This window comes from Vicugna pacos, chromosome 1, assembly GCF_048564905.1.
Source record: "Vicugna pacos chromosome 1, VicPac4, whole genome shotgun sequence".
NCBI classification, from domain to species: domain Eukaryota; kingdom Metazoa; phylum Chordata; class Mammalia; order Artiodactyla; family Camelidae; genus Vicugna; species Vicugna pacos.
This window is the reverse complement of record NC_132987.1, coordinates 1,867,043-1,883,472: the sequence shown is the minus strand read 5'-3', so window position 1 is coordinate 1,883,472 and position 16,430 is coordinate 1,867,043. Positions and strand designations below refer to the sequence as shown.

The 16,430-nt window shown below is 44.7% G+C and overlaps 1 long non-coding RNA gene across 3 annotated transcripts in view; it reads right to left on the bottom strand.

Moving 5' to 3' along the window:
* The window catches only part of LOC140699229 (uncharacterized), a 53,149-nt gene that overhangs the window by 7,944 nt on the left and 28,775 nt on the right, over positions 1-16,430 (bottom strand). For all 3 annotated transcript variants that reach the window (XR_012077248.1, XR_012077247.1, XR_012077246.1), the window contains one exon: positions 10,307-10,382. This is a non-coding gene — a long non-coding RNA (uncharacterized lncRNA). The remainder of the gene's footprint in view (positions 1-10,306; positions 10,383-16,430) is intronic.

Sequence of the window (16,430 nt, the reverse complement as noted above, 5' to 3'; positions counted from 1 at the left end):
CATCAGGTGGTCCTTCAACAACATGAGCTCACCCACCTGGGAAAGAATACCTTAGAGGCCCTGCTGGAACGGTACTGTCTGATCCCCTGACTTCCATCCCTGTGCCTCAGTCTCACAGTGCTGCCTTACATGTGCTCAGAACAATGCACAACAGGGGTCAAATGGACCAAGAGAAATCCAGGCCCCTTCTGAAGATATGGAAACGGGTTTCGCAAAAATGGGGCCCCGCAAAGGATACAACTACTTGCTGGTTTTTATCTGTACCTTTTCAGGATGGGTAGAAGCATACCCAACGTGGACTGAGGAAACAAGAGAAGTAACAAAGGCCTTACTCAGAGACACCATTCCCAGGTCTGGGATGCCATTAACCATAGGGTCAGACAATGGACCCGCATTCATGGCAGAAATAGCACAAAAAGTGGCAAAAACACTAAACATCTGCTGAAATCTACATGCGGCCTACAGGCCCCAGAGTTCAGCGAGGTAGAGGGCCGGACCCTAAAACGGGATATGATAAAGCTTGGTCGAGAAACTCAACTACCTTGGACTGACACTCTGCCCCTGGCTCTCCAGTGGGTACTCCATGCCCCCTGGTCCAAGATGGGATTCTCCCCTTTTGAAATCCTATATGGGAAACCCCCTCCCCTAATTATACTAGAAAAAAAATTAGAGAAGTAGGAAGCTTACAACTTCATAAGCAAATGCAGGGCCTTGAAAATACTATGCAGAAAGTCCATAGGTGCGTAACTGACAGGATCCCAGTCTCACTGGGAACAATTCACATCCATATGAGCCTGGAGATCAAGTCTGGGTAAAAGATTGGGAAAAGCAGTCCCTCGAACCCAGCTGGAGGTGCCCCCTACCCAGTTATATTAACCATCCCAACAGCTCTTAAAGTTGCAGGTACCACCCTGTGGATTCAACACACCAGAGTAAAGAGAGAAGTGCCACTGTGAGACAAGGATGTCTCAACCAAGACCTCGAGGAGCCATTTGAAATCAGGACCAGAGACACCCACCTTACCTGCCAGAGAGCAAGAAGCCTTGCTCTAGCCACACCCAGAAGCTGGCTAGTCAACTCATGACGGAAGCCTGAGGAACCACCGATCAGGACATAAAATAAACTCTCACTGCCACCCCTACTTTATTTTATTAATTAGTATTGTTGCTATATTGCTAGTTGTAGGACTGACGGCTGCTGCACCCCAGGATTGGAACATAGGCTAGAAACGAATACTAGCTGTACTCTCTCTCTCTACAATGGGAAGCCTAATGGTCAGTGTCTGCTGCGGTAACCATACCTCCCTGTTAAAAAAAAAAAAAAAAGAAGAAGAAACCCCAAGCCATTCTGATACTTGTAAAAATAGTTGCTAACATATCTCTTTCAATGACAGGGGTGTTCCAGTGGGACCCATTAACCAAACTGCATTTGGCAGGGACCTTCTCCCCAGAAAAAGTCACTGGCCCACAGGCTCAGGGCCCTTCTATAGACCTGGTAAGGGTTGGGAAAAGAAAATAGCCCTAGGCCCACGCCTTATAACCGGGACCACCAATTAAGTTCCTTATTAAGCAAGGTCCGTCACCTTCTTAATACTACTAATGCACAACTAGCAAGTGATTGCTGGCTCTGCCTGCGGCCCGGCCCCCTCCAAAATGTAGCCAGCCTGATAGGTCTCTCAGATCTAACCAAGTTTAATGGCCACCCTGGGTGGTCCCCAGACTCTGAAGATGTAAGCCCCAAGTCAGTTAAGGTACAGTTGGCCTATACAGCTCCTGACTGCATCTACAACCCAGGGACAAGACATTCTGTAGGAAATCTGGTCACTGTCCAGTGTGCCCAAACCCATAACTGCACAACTACTTATGGTTGTAAGCCTGCCAAACCCTGGTGCACACTGAGCCCAGGAACCTCTTTTGTATGCGGGACACACGCCTACCAGTGCCTGCCAGCCAGTTGGACAGGTATTTACACACTGGCCTTCCTTAACCCTCAGATGGATTTAATACCTAATAACCAGAGCCTTCCCGTACCCCTGATGGCCCATACTCACTCAAAAAGGGCCATCCAGCTAATACCACTACTCATTGGGCTGGGACTAGCAACTGGAGTGGGCACAGGAATAGGAGGAATAGCCTCATCATCCCACTATTACCAGCAGTTATCTGCTGAGGTTACTGAAGACTTAAAACAAGTGGCTGCGTCCTTAATGACTCTACAAAACCAGTTGGACTCCCTAGCAGCAGTCCTACAGAACAGGAGGGGTTTAGACTTGCTCACTGCCGAAAAGAGGGGACTCTGTCTCTTCCTAAAAGAGGAATGCTGTTTCGATGTAAATCAATCAAGAATTGACAGAAATATGGTCCAACAACTATAAGATCGAGCTGAATGCAGGAACCAGGAATTAGCAAATTCCTGAGCACAATGAAATAACCTCTGGAGTTGGGCCTCCTGGCTTCTTTCCCTAGCAGGCCCCCTCCTTATGATCCTTCTAGCACTGCTGTTTGGTCGCTGCATCCTTAATCCCATTACCCATTTTATCAACTCACGAATAGAGTCACTAGGGCTACAGCTACAAGTTACAGTACAGGTCCTGGGACCAGGAAGGGCCCAGTGGCGAGTAAGGGGCACCACTCTAAAACTTGATGCTCACTTCAGATGTTAAAGAGAGCATCAAAAGGGGGTAATGAAGTGGGAAACCCCATGAAAAAGACCAGCAGGAGCCCCAGGCAGGGCCATTACTTTCCTACCAGCACCATCCAGTTCCCTAGCCCAGCGGCATCATCTCACTTTTTGCCTCTGAAAAGGCTTCTAAGAAAAGTGGAATTTACCCCTAAGACACTATTGGTTCCCTGAGCTAACTCCTGATTGGTCCATTTGTAGCACTTCATTTGCATGGAGCTCACTCCTGATCGGTCCATTTCCACCACTCCTGATTGGTGCATTTCTCTCACTCCTGATTGGTCCATTTCTACAAAGCTTATTCCTAATTAGTCACCTTTGTTATACCTTATTTCCATATGATGTTGCAAAATGCTGCAAAGTCTAGACTGGCAGCGTATAAAAGGCTGTGTAAACCTACAGACGGGGTCCAGAGCTTGGAATGTTAACTCCTCTGGGCCCACTGACATAATAAATCTGAGTTCTCCAACTCTCTGAATGCTGCTTGGTCTCTCACCTGGATTCAGGCTGCTGTCACAACTGAGCTGTAATACTGAGTTGTAACACACTTTGCTGCAACACCGGTGAGGATGTGGAGAAAAACAGAACCCTTGTACACTGTAAGTAGAAATGTTAAGTGGTGCAGCCTCTGTGGAAAACAGTATGGAAGCTCCTCAAAAAATTTAGATACAACTACCATATGATCCAGTAATACCACTTCTGGGTATTTTTCCAAAGAATATGAAAACACTAATTCAAAAAGATACATGCACCCCAATGTTCGCAGCAGCATTATTCACAACCAAGATATGGAAGCAACCTAAGTGTCCATCAATGGAAAAATGGATAAAGAAGATGTGTGTGTGTGTGTGTGTGTGTGTGTGTGTGTGTGTGTGTGTGTGTGTGTGTTGGAATATTACTCAGCTATTAAAAAGAATGAAATCGTAGCATTTATGTTAACATGGAAGAGATTTAGAGGATATTATGCTAAGTGAAGTAAGTTAGAGAAAAACAAATTTGGCTACATGACTTCACTCATATTTGGAATATAAAAACAAATGTACAGATGTAAAGAATAGAGCAGTGGTTATGGGGATGGGGGTTGGGGTGAAGGGACAGGCAAAATGTGTAAAGGTGATCAGCTGTATAGTGATGGATGGAAAGTAAACTTCTGGTGGTAAAGACACTCTAGGGTATACAATAGCAGAAATATAAAGTTGTAAATGTCAAACTAATATAATGTTGCAAACTGACGTTAACAGCAATAAAAAAAAAGTCACCATAAAAAGTGCACTTAAAGTAACTGGCTGAGCACCCAGGAGAGTAGGAGGAAGGGAAATGGCTTGGGACAAAGGGAGGGTGGGGGCTGAGGCCCCAGTGAGTTGTGGGGCTTGGTGGGCAGGCTGCTCACCCAAGGCACTGGGAGGGTGAGGATGGGGGATGAGGTGGTGGAGACCTAGTTCCTTGGCTGAGAAGTCTGGACTTGCCGGGAGCAAAGTGAGCTGGTGGAGACCCTTAAGCAGGAGAACATGACCTCTGCCCTCTTTTTTCCCCACCAAGAACTTCCTGGTGGCAACATTGAAGACAGAGATGAGCTGGCAGAGGCTAGTGACTGGGAAAGCTTTCAGCAGGCATTACTCAGAGGTGAGATAACAGTCTGAAGTAAGACTAGGCAGGATCTGATGACCTATTTATTATAAGGGGGGCTGAGGATTCCAGTTAGACAAGACAGTGCACTGTGATGCAGAAAAGAGATGGGGACAAGGAGAGGGGGGTGACGGGGGTGCCTGGCATCCTTGCCTAGAAATACTGAGATGCTGAGGACATTCAACCAGAATGGTGAGGCCACAGCCCAGGAAAAGAACCACAGACATGCTACCATGGACCAAGGACACACGGCATCTTGCATCTGTGGCCACATGGGGCGCTAAAAATCCATGTAATGAAGACAGAAAGGAACAGGAAATTCATTAGTCTTTTATCCATTTCTCTGATCTGCCTGTTTCTTGAAAAAAAAAAATCAAAGGAGACTGAAAACTCAGACTAATCCAAATAAAATCTAGTTTTTAGCTCCCATTTTAAGTAAAAATTTTCACATTACCCTATTCTGGGGTACAATTTGAAGCCATTCAGGTATTTCCAAATACGTAAGAACAAAAATCCACTTATGCATGAAAAATGATACTAACCTTAAGTCAAACTTTAGGGTACAGCAACCTCTGAACTGTTGTGGAAAATACACATTCAAATTTTTGAGGAACATTGTAAAAAATAATAAAGATGATCTTTTTAAAAAGAAAACCCTAGGGAGAATTTGATGGAAGAAAACTGTAAGACACAGATCAGCAAACACCCATCTTGCACCTCTGGGTCTAAAGAGCAGAAGAGAGCGAGCTCTTCCCACACTCATTCCCGTTTCTTTCTTCTTTGAAAATAACTTTTCTGAGGTGTGATCAACATAAAAAAGGTGAACATATTTAATGTCTAAAACTTAATGAGTTTAGAGATAAATATACTCCATGAAGCCATCATCATAGATACCAAAAACATACCCATCCCCTCCAAACATTTCCTCTCACCCTCTTCATTGATGATAACATTGAGCATGAGAGCTGCACTCTTAACAAACTGTGAAGTATACCACCCAGTGTTATTAACGACAGTCCCTATACTGTGCAGCACATCTCTGGCACTTACTCAACTTGCAAACTGAAAGTCTGTAAAAACCAAGGCAGGAACTGCTCCTAGAATTCCAACTGTCTCCCTGCAGTGTGTGAATGGAGGGGGAAGTGGGAACTATTTCAGGGCAGAGGATCTGCAGTGGGGCACACCCCACCCAGCCCACCACACAAGGGCAGAGAGACAGGAGCTGGAAGGAGCAGGCACCCCCACCCAGCCCGCCAGAGCCCCTGACACCCCTCTGTCTCAAAGGGAAAAAACCTCTCACATATAATGTCAAGATAGGGAACTGGCCTGTGTCCCGAGGGAGACTCGAATTTACCTACCACAGTACCTTTGAGTTTTAGGTAGTTAAAGCAGTGTTTTATATGAATTAAGAAACCACAAATTCTTTTTGACCCTGGGGCACCACTTTAGGTAATGTTCCCTAAATAGGCCAGATGTAACTTGTACAAAAATGTCTATAGCAGCACTACTTATAGGTACTCAGAATACTAGTAAAAGCACAATAAACACGCAGTGAATGAATAAAAAGCAAAAGAAAACAAATGATCAGCCATGACAGAATATCTAAGCAAATTACCATTTAGTAGCATAATTAATATTTAGTCCAGAAGCATTAAGAATGCCAAGGACATTACCATTTCTACATAATATATATGTGAAATAATTTTTAAAGAAAATGCAAATAATGTGCATATCTGAGCTGCATAAACATGCATAAAAGATGCACCAATAATATCGGGTAAGAATATGAGGTGACAGACATACAACAGGTGTGGCATTTTTTTATCAGCACAAATGCACAGAGGGTTGATCACCAGAACTTTAGTGAATAAACATGGCCTGATTTTTTTCCTTTGAGCACATTCAGCGGCAATGCCCTTTCCAAATGCTTGCAGAGGACACATAAACTGCAAGGAGGAGAGACAAGGACAGGGAGCTTGACTGACCTGGAGGGTCCTCCCTAGCCCCTCTCCCCAGGGACATTTCTGGTGGAGGTCTCACATGGCCTGGCGCGCTCTGGGGTGCCCCTGGACAGAGGCCACCCCCACCAAGAAGCTCTCTAAGTGCGCTTTCGGTCTCAAGTATATCCAAATGGCTTCAAAGGGTTGGTGCAATTACTTTCCTGTCTGTGGCTCTGACCTCAATTCCATGTTAGTCAAAACAGGAGGTGCCTTCTCAATCCTGTTTGAACACTACTGCTGGTCCTCGCTATCTATTTCTCCCCATTTTCTTCACTGTCAAAGCAAGGAGAGTAAGCACATGATCCTTGCTAGCAGTTTTCTCCCCATTATCATATGGCCATCCAGAAAGACAATTTAAAAAGTGCCCTTCCCAGAGCACATCTTCATTATAGAAGAACTACAGGAATAGAAAAAACACATGATCAATGAAAAAGCTGATTTAAAGTCTCTAGGTTCTAAATAGAGCTGAATCTTCTCCTACCATGATCCTAAGGTCTAACAGACACAGGCCTGACTGCTTTAAGGACCGGACCTTTGCCCAGCTTGTGTAAGGATTCTCAGTGACTGTTGCATCACTGGCACTCAATGAATGAATGAATGAATGAATGACTTCTTCTGGAGAAGAAAAGGCCACAGGGACCAGCAAGGCCTCCCAAGCAGAGACACTGCTTATCGCTTTTGTGCTTCTGTAAAACAGCTTGCTTCTAGGAAATCAAAACTTGCCCCTCCCCACCCCACCAGCGCATGAAATCTTTCCACTGGTGCAAAAACCTAACACCACGTGACTTCTTATAAACCGAAACCTAAAACCCTATAAAAGTCTGTACACGAACCTGCAATCGGGACTGTTAACTCCTCTGGGCCTGCCAGTGCAATAAATCTGAGTTCTCTAGCCCTCCGAGTGTCGCTTGGGATTAAGAGAGGATGTCGGTGCCTTTTCTACCATCCGAAGTAATCTGGAGTCCTCAATTCATCTTTACAGTCCCTCCCTGCCTCCCCCCAGCACTTGGTAAGCAGCTCTCAACTCAACGCAGGTCCCAGCAGCAGCAGAGCCACTGCGGATCAGGGCCACCCCAACCCCGCTGGAGCTCCAGCAGCAGGGCAGCACTCACCTGCCAGTCTGCACTCTGTTGCAGTGCGCTTTCCAACTCTCCAACTTTTCTAATCCCGGGGGTGTCATTCAGACCATCCTGCTTCAAGATTCCTTAAGATTTTAGAGCTAGCACAGGCCTTCCTTACAAAAGCACTCTCCAAAACCTTTGTGTTCTCGTAAGGAGACCAGAGTCCTCCAATGGCAGGTGGAGCCAGGCTGGAGAGCAGCCCTCCTCCAGTCACTCCACACCCAGCTCTATGCTCCCAACTGTAATAGAAGAGAATGGGTCTGGCTCTGGCTCTATGTTGGAGCTGTTCCTTTAGTTTTAATCCTGTGCCCTGTTTTCTAGGCTTAGTCTTGCCAGCTCTGCACCTTTTGTGAAACAATGTTGCCTTTAGCCTGAAACACACAGGAGAGCCTATTCTGGGGGCTGACCTTTAAGGATGTTAGCACTTCGGCACTTATGTAGAGATGACAAGTTGCAAAGTAAGAGAATAACCTTTGTTTTGTTGGAGGTTTGCAGGGACACCATGACCTGGCCTACATGCACGGCTGCAAGAACAAAGAAGGCCTGCAGCAAGAAGTTTGCAACAACCAACTACACCCCCTCCCTTTCTTTTTCTTTCTTTCTTTTTTTTTTTATGAAAGGAGTCTGTATTCTGACTAGAGCAGGATGGTTCTCCAAGACATTAGTCTGCCATCCTCTCAGTCTGCTGTCTTTCTAAATAAAGTCGCTAATCCTTGCCCCAACACCTCACCTCCCGATTTACTGGCCTGTCATGAGGCAAGCAGAACAAGTTTGAACTCATCAACACAACCTCCATACCTCTCCCCCAGCACCAGCCCCTAACCAGTTCCCCATCACCCCTTCACCAGGTCCCCCTCACGAGGTCCATCCTCCTTCTGTCCCTGCAATGTCCTTTGGTAAATGTCCCTTGGTAAGGAATGTCCTCTCTGAGGCCCAGTCAGAAGCTGTGCAGCTTCCCCCAACTTTTCTGGCAACAGAGGTTCCATGCTTTGCTTCTGGAGCACTGGTTTCAAAGTCTCTGGGTGTAATTATCTGTTATCTGTCTCTTTCAGGAGCCTGACTGCCCTAAGGCCATGGGACCCTGACATGTACCAAGAATCTTCTGACCTCAGCTGGGTCACCACAGACTCAGAAATCAAGGTGTTCTCTGGCTGTATCCCAGGTTTAGACACTGATATAAGAATCTCAACTCAAAGGACTCGACCAAACCTCTGGCACCTCACACTCCAACCTCGTGAGACCTGCCCTCCTTGGACGGTTCTCACAAGATGCTCAGTGTGGGGATTCCCCCCGACTTGCCGGTGTGCCCTGACCTGACAAGTGATGCCGGCCAACAGTTCAGGAGCACCTGGCTGCAGGCTCAGGCAGCACTTCCTGGGAGGGCCGACGGAAGCTGCAGGAGCGGCCAGGCCCTCAGACTTCTCCCAGACTCTCAACTTATCCTTTTTCTAATCACATAATACCTAACTTGTGACAGGTTTCTTTGCTTTTTTCACTTTTACGAGCATTTCCACAACCTCATCACTGTTCAGATGGTGCTTCAGACCAACCTGGCTGAACCCTTCCACGACTCATGCCCCAGACAGTCCTGCCTCCTTCAACCACAAGGTCCAAGGAGCAAACTCTGAGAGACAGCATGTGTGAAACCAAGCAAAGCTCTGAAATGCCACCTCCCCCTGTCCTCCTCTCCCCTGCTTTGGTACCAGTCTCTTTCACCTCAACATGCACACTGATATTGGGCTAAGAAATTTCCCTTGTATTATAGAGCTTGATGCCCTGAGCACTAGGAGGTGAGAAGCCAGCACCAGTCTGTCACTGTTCAGGGCCCCATGTGGCAGGTGAGTCCAGCCCCCAAATGGCCCATGTCCATCAGGGAGGTGGTGATGATGAGCATGAACAGGTTCTCCTGTTAAAGACAACATGGCACATGGAGTCCCCACCTCCTGCTGGTTCCCCTAATCAAACACTAGAAACAGTTGTCAGAGGGGAAAAGCAAAACCTCACAAAAAGACTCAAGTGCCTGCTGCTACATGCTCAGGAAAGGACTGGAAGTCGTCTGAATTCAGGTGCGGCTGAATCTGAACGTCCCAAAGAAGCTTACACCTTGAAGCTGGGTCCTAACCCTTCATGGGGTCTGCCTCAATGACCAGGCCCCTGCAGTGAAGCAGCGAGAAGGTGGTGGGCACAGGAAAGGCTGTTTTGGCTTTAGGCAAACCCCTTCCCACACATGCCCTGCCATCTACCATCTGAAGCCTCTTAACTGCAGAGTCAGAAATCCCCAAACCTCCAAACAGGCATCCTCAGAGGATGGCAAGCCACAGGAGGTCCCCCCTCATTAATAAAAATCTTTCCCCTATCCTTCTAGGACTGTGTCAGCTTTGCTCCCTCGTTCCCTCCCAAAGTACAATTTTATAGACTCCAAACAGCTCTTCCAACCTCCCTCAGCAGAATCGGAGGATGGACAAGCAGGCAGGCTGTCTTGAAAGCTGGGACTCAGCTGACACAATGTGAATAAGGAAGATTTCCAGGCAGCAGAAATGTTATGACATTTGCTGATTCTGATTCTTTAGACAGTTGGCCTCAGCTCCATTTCCAGAATTGGTGTCAGAGCCACTGAAGGACAAGGCTGTTGTCCAGTTCATTTTCCAAAAGAATACTTCTTCCCAAGCACAGGCTGTGGGAGTGGGCACGAGCTTTCTGCAAACTCTGTGAGCAGAAGAGCTGTCATGAAGCCAGCCCAAATGTACCTGTGTTCTTGACTGAGGCTGCCCAGAGACCACGACCTCGGGTAAAGGTGATGTCACCGTGGCTGTGACAAACTGACTGGGCAGGGCCCCTGGGGGTCAGAAGCATCCAGGACCAGGAATAGTTGTAACCTACCAAAATTAAGAGCCTCTGTATGGAGGGGGCCCGCATGCAGCACCGGGAACCACAGCAGTCCTCGTGAAGGTGGCATCTGTGGGAGAGAGGGCACAGGCTGGTTAGCGTCCCACAGAAGCAAGGGCCAGACTAGTCAAGAGGTCCAGGCAGACTTCAGAGCAAAGGACAGAGCTGTCACTGCTGCATTCTGTTACACAAGCAGAGCTGTGGTGGCCCAAATGGAAGGCACTGAGAGGCACAGGGTCAGTGTCATGCCAACCACCATGACTGCTACACATCCCCTGGGCCAAATAATAATGGTTTCCCTCTGTGGATGCTCTGCTATCGGATGACCAAAGACCTGCATGAAACATGTGAGCCTCACATCCAGAGGGAGGTTCAGCCATAGACACAGCGCTGCAGAGCCTGCTTGGTCCTGGCCACGGTCAGCAGATAGGAATCCATGGCCACAGGACCAGAGGTCAGGGCAGAGCTTATGAAGTCTGACACATGAGGTGGTTTAGTCCTGGTCTTACTATTTACCAGCTGCAGGACTTCTGGCAAGTTAACCTCTGGGATCCTCAATTTCCCCATCAGCAGAAGGGGTGGGTGGGCAGGATCCCTTCAGAGTCTTACGGAGAGAGCTGACAAGTGCCACGGCTGCTCACACCTCCCTGACCCCACAATACTGGTTAGTGCTCAAGGTGTTCAGCATCCTTCCTCCCCCAGAAGTGCCCAAGAAAGGCCCTCATATGCACCCTGCACACAAGGACAGGCCCAGAGCTGGGACAAGGCTCCAAGGGGTTAGCTCTGCCTCTTTCTATATTCCAGCCCTTCCCCAGCCTTTGTTCTTTTTTGAAAAGCTGTGAAAGCTCAGTCTCTGTGAAAGGCTCTGTACTTTGGTTTTTATAAAGATACTGTCACTAAAACAATTTCAGTCCAACTGGCAGTGGAGTGGTGGGGGGCAGGCAGGGGTAGGCTGTTTCTTAGTAATGTTAAATTATCACAGAATTGTGATCTAGATTCCCACCAATTTTCTTCTTTTGAAAAAAAGTAGTTGGGAGAAATACACAATTTGATTGAAGATCTTGGGCATTGAATTTGTAGATAATTTCAGTACAAACTGACTAGTCTTAAGTAGAGGAATGGGTAGAAAACAGCTCCTTAGAAATTCTTAGTTAAGCTGGAGAGTTATGAATTACAATGGAACTCAGCAGACCTGAGCTCCAGCACTGCCTCTCCTTGGTTGGCCAATCAGGGCCTGTTTCTAGCTCTTTAAATCGCCAGTGCCCAGTCACTACTAAGCTCTCTATCATTCCAAGGACAAGCTGAGCTGAGAGGCTCCCCCAGTGAACCACCATCATCACACACACACACACATGCACACACACACCCCATTCTCCACATGATCAGATGTCTCAGCCCACTCTTCCCATAGTCCATGAACTAGGTAGAAATTGCTGATTCTGATAAGATGCTCCTATAAACTGGTGACATAAGCTAATCTGTTTAACTTGCTTTAACCCAACAACAGCTGACAGAACACTGAAATGTGTGCTTAAAAAATGCTATGAGGGAGGTGTGGAGAACCTTCCTACACTGCTGGCGGGAATGTCGTTTGGTGCAACCACTGTGGAAAACAGCATGGAGATTCCTCAAAAGATTAGGAATAGATTTACCATATGACCCATCAATTCCACTCCTGGGCATATATCTAGAAGGAACCCTAATTCAAAAAGACACCTGCACCTCAATGTTCATAGCAGCACTATTTACAATAGCCAAGACATGGAAGCAACCTAAATGTCTATCAACAGATGACTGGAAAAAGTTGTGGTATATTTATACAATGGAATATTATTTGGCCATAAAAATGACAACATAATGCCATTTGCAGCAACATGGATGCCCTGGAGACTGTCATTCTAATGAAGTAAGCCAGAAAGAGAAATAAAAATACCATATGATGTCACTCATACGTAGAATCTAAAAAAAAAAAAAGACAAATGAACTTAAATATAAAACAGAAACAGACAGAAGACAAACTTGTGGTTGCCAGAGAGGAGGGGGGTGGGAAGGGATAGACTTGGAGTTTGAGATTTACAGATACTGACAGGTATATATAGAATAAATAAATTTATACTGTATAGCACAGGGAAATATATTCAAGATCTTATAGTACTTCATAGTGAAAAAATATGAAAATGAATATGTGTATTAATGTATGACTAAAAAATTTTGCTGTACACCAGAAACTGACACAACATTGTAAACTGACTTTGCTTCAATAATAAAAAAAATAGTAAATTAAAACACAGTTCTTAGATCACTGTACTCAATCATAATAGTCAATACAGCTCTGTAAAAACCAGCTCACAGCTTCCAGGTCCAAGAAAGGAAATTCATAGGTAATGATCACCTACTGTGTGCCTGCCACGTACCAGTGAGGTGCTGTACACTTGTTCAGCCTGGTTCCTTCTAGGTAAACAGAGCTTGGGTTGGTGGGAAAGTAGAAGATTTGGACTACAGCCTGAGTTCTTGGAACTGGTGATGGGACATGGGGAGAGCCATGAAGCAAAGAAAATGATGAATTCTGAGTCCCAAGTGATGAGTCCTCTGGAGTAAGGAGTAGCTCCAAAACCTCAGTTCAGGGCCATGAAGGGAGAAGAGGGTGGAAAGAGAAGGACTGGATCCAGAATGAAGGTTTTATAGCTGCTGATGCCTAGTGAGTCCCAGAGGATAACCATGAACACTGGGTAGGGAAAAAGAACCCTCCAAAGGGTATCTTTAACTCATTTGTGAGTGTGTGCAGGGGGCACAGGGGGAAGGATCAGACATCAAATTAGTACAATACATTCATTACCTCAATCCTCACAACCCTATGAGTTGCCATCCCCATTCTCTACACGTGAAAACAGATTCAGGAAAGTTAAGTAACTTGCCCAACTTCAACTCCAACTCCAATTCTACTACATCTCATTGTGTCCCAAAGACTAAGCAACAGGGAAGGGTTCCCCTGCTCCAGAGTGTAGACTCAGCCAAGGAGACTATATATAATATCACATGAATCAAGCCCCAAGTTGGGGAAGTGAGAACTTGTAGACACAATATTTGAATATCAAGTTAAATCAACTTAAAAAAAAAGAAACTTTTTCATAATAAGCTATCACAAAATGTTCATAAACAAGAGTATTTTGCTGTGTTACAGAAGCATTTATTTTCTTCTCTCATTCTCTCACTTGTTTTTATAACTAAGTGTTGTGCTGGAATTTGTGTTAGAATAAAGTAGAAACTATGGATTTTAACCAGCTTGAAAACAAAACAGAAGACAGAAGGATATTGAAATGTATATACTCTTATCCAAAATAAAGGATTCCCTAGTAAAGCTGGGTAGGAGAACGAAGCTTAGACTCACAGCAGAAAGAGAAAGAGGTTCATACTACTCCACAAATGAACAGTCAGACAACTTCAATCTTCCTCACTCAAACCCAACTCCAACGTGGGACTAACAGGCCCTGCACCCTGAACACCAAGGACAGAATTACAAAACACTCTACCTGAGCTCCTGTAAATCTCAGAAAGGATTCTTCTTTGTTGCATAAGATGCAGTAAGAAAGGTGGAGAGAGGGGCCCAAAGTATTTCTCCAGTCCCACTTTCCATCATCAGGATTGGAACAGAAACCTGAGGACTGGGGTAACATGCATCTGTCCCAATATATGCCAGGTTTTTAGTCTTTTAGTATATTATGATGTGTTTCACTGCCATCATGCTAGTTGATTTTAGGTTGCTTGGTGACAGGCTTTGAACATTTTTTTTAGTAATTATGTTTTAATCTGTATTCAGAAAAAATATATAACACATTTTAGCAAATCATGAGATAAAGATTTTTAAAGTATACACAACAGTTTAAGAAAAAATGTATCAGTATTAGTATGGGTGATGGTGCACATAAAGAATCATACAAAGGGAGGTTGGGAAATGATGTCACACCCACGTAAATAAGAGACAGAAGCAAGCCGGGGTGGGCCGTCCCGAGGTGGGGCGGGCTGCCTGTGCGGTGCTGGTGTGTCCTCACCACCCTACACTCTGCGTCTTTCTACACGAAGTTTCCCTCTGGGATGCCTGATGGGCATTTCACTTTTTGCTTACAAAAGACTAGCAACATGAGTCAGGCAGGGTTCCATGCAGCACCCTAAGGTCAAAGTTCACTCCCTATTCTATTTCCTATCACTACTTACGGCCAGTCATGTTCTCCAAAATAGATCACCAGACTTATGACATGAATCAGAAACACTGGATCAACAACATAAAAATGTCAAGACAAGGATGCCCACTATCACCGCTCCTACTCAACATAGTCTTGGAAGTCCTAGCCACAGCAATCAGGCAAGAGAGAGAAATAAAAGGGATCCAAATTGGAAAAGAAGAGGTAAAAGTGTCACTATATGCTGATGACATGTATACTATATATAGAAAACCCTAAAAGGTCCACACAAAAACTACTAGAGCTGATTGAAGAATTCAGCAAGGTAGCAGGTTACAAGATTAACGTTCAAAAATCAGTTGCATTTCTTTACACTAATGATGAATCAACAGAAAAAGAAAGTAAAGAAACAAGCCCCTTTAAAATAGCACCCAAAGTAATAAAATACCTAGGAATAAATCTAACCAAGGAGGTGAAAGAATTATACACAGAAAACTATAAACCATTGATGAAGGAAATTAAAGAAGACTTTAAAAAATGGAAAGATACCCCATGCTCTTGGATTGGAAGAATCAATATTGTTAAAATGGTCACACTGCCCAAGGCAATCTACAGATTTAATGCAATCTCTATCAAATTACCCAGGACATATTTCACAGAACTAGAACACATCATAATAAAATTTATATAGAACCATCAAAGACCTAGAATTGCCAAAGCATTACTGAAGGGAAAGAAAGAGGCTGAAGGAATAACTCTCGCAGACTTCAGACAATACTATAGAGCTACAGTCATCAAAACAGCATGGTACTAGTACAAAAACAGACATATAGACCAATGGAACAGAATAGAGAGCCCACAAATGAACACACAAACTTTTGGTCAACTAATCTTTGACAAAGGAGGCAAGAATAGACAATGGAATCAAGACAGTCTCGTCAGCAAATGGTGTTGGGAAACCTTACAGCAGCATGTAAAGCAATGAAGCTAGAACACTCCCTCACACCATACACAAAAATTAACTCAAAATGGATCAAAGACTTAAACATAAGACAAGATACAATAAACCTCCTAGAAGAAAATATAGGCAAAACATTATCTGATATACATCTCAAAAATGTTCTTCTAGAACAGTCTACACAAGCAATAGGAATAAAAGCAAGAATAAACAAATGGGACCTAATGAAACTTACAAACTTCTGTACAGCAAAGGAAACCATAAGTAAAACAAAGACAACCTACAGTATGGGAGAAAATTTTTGCAAATGAAACCGACAAAGGCTTGATCTCCAGAATATATAAGTAGCTCATACGACTTAGTAAGAAACAACCAAACAACTCAATCCAAAAATAGTCAAAAGACCTAAACAAGCAATTCTCCAAGGAAGAAATACAAATGATCAATAGGCACATGAAAAAATGCTCAGTATCACTAATTATCAGAGAAATGCAAATCAAAACTACAATGAGGTATCACCTCACACCAGCCAGAATGGACATCATTCAAAAGTACACAAATGATAAATGCTGGAGAGGCTGTAGAGAAAGGGGAACTCTCCTACACTGCTGGTGGGAATGCAGTTTGGTGCAGCCACTGTGGAAAACAGTATGGAGATTCCTCAAAAGACTAGGAAGAGACTTACCATATGACCCAGGTATCCCGCTCCTGGGCATATATCCAGAAGGAACCCTACTTCAGGATGACACCTGCACCCCAATGTTCATAGCAGAACTATTTACAATAGCCAAGACATGGAAACAGCCTAAATGTCCATCAACAGATGACTGAGTAAAGAAGATGTGGTATATTTATATGATGGAATATTATTTAGCCATAAAAACTGACAACATAATGCTGTCTGCAGCAACATAGATGTTCCTGGAGAATGTCATTCTAAGTGAAGTAAGCCAGAAAGAGAAAGAGAAATACCATATGAGAT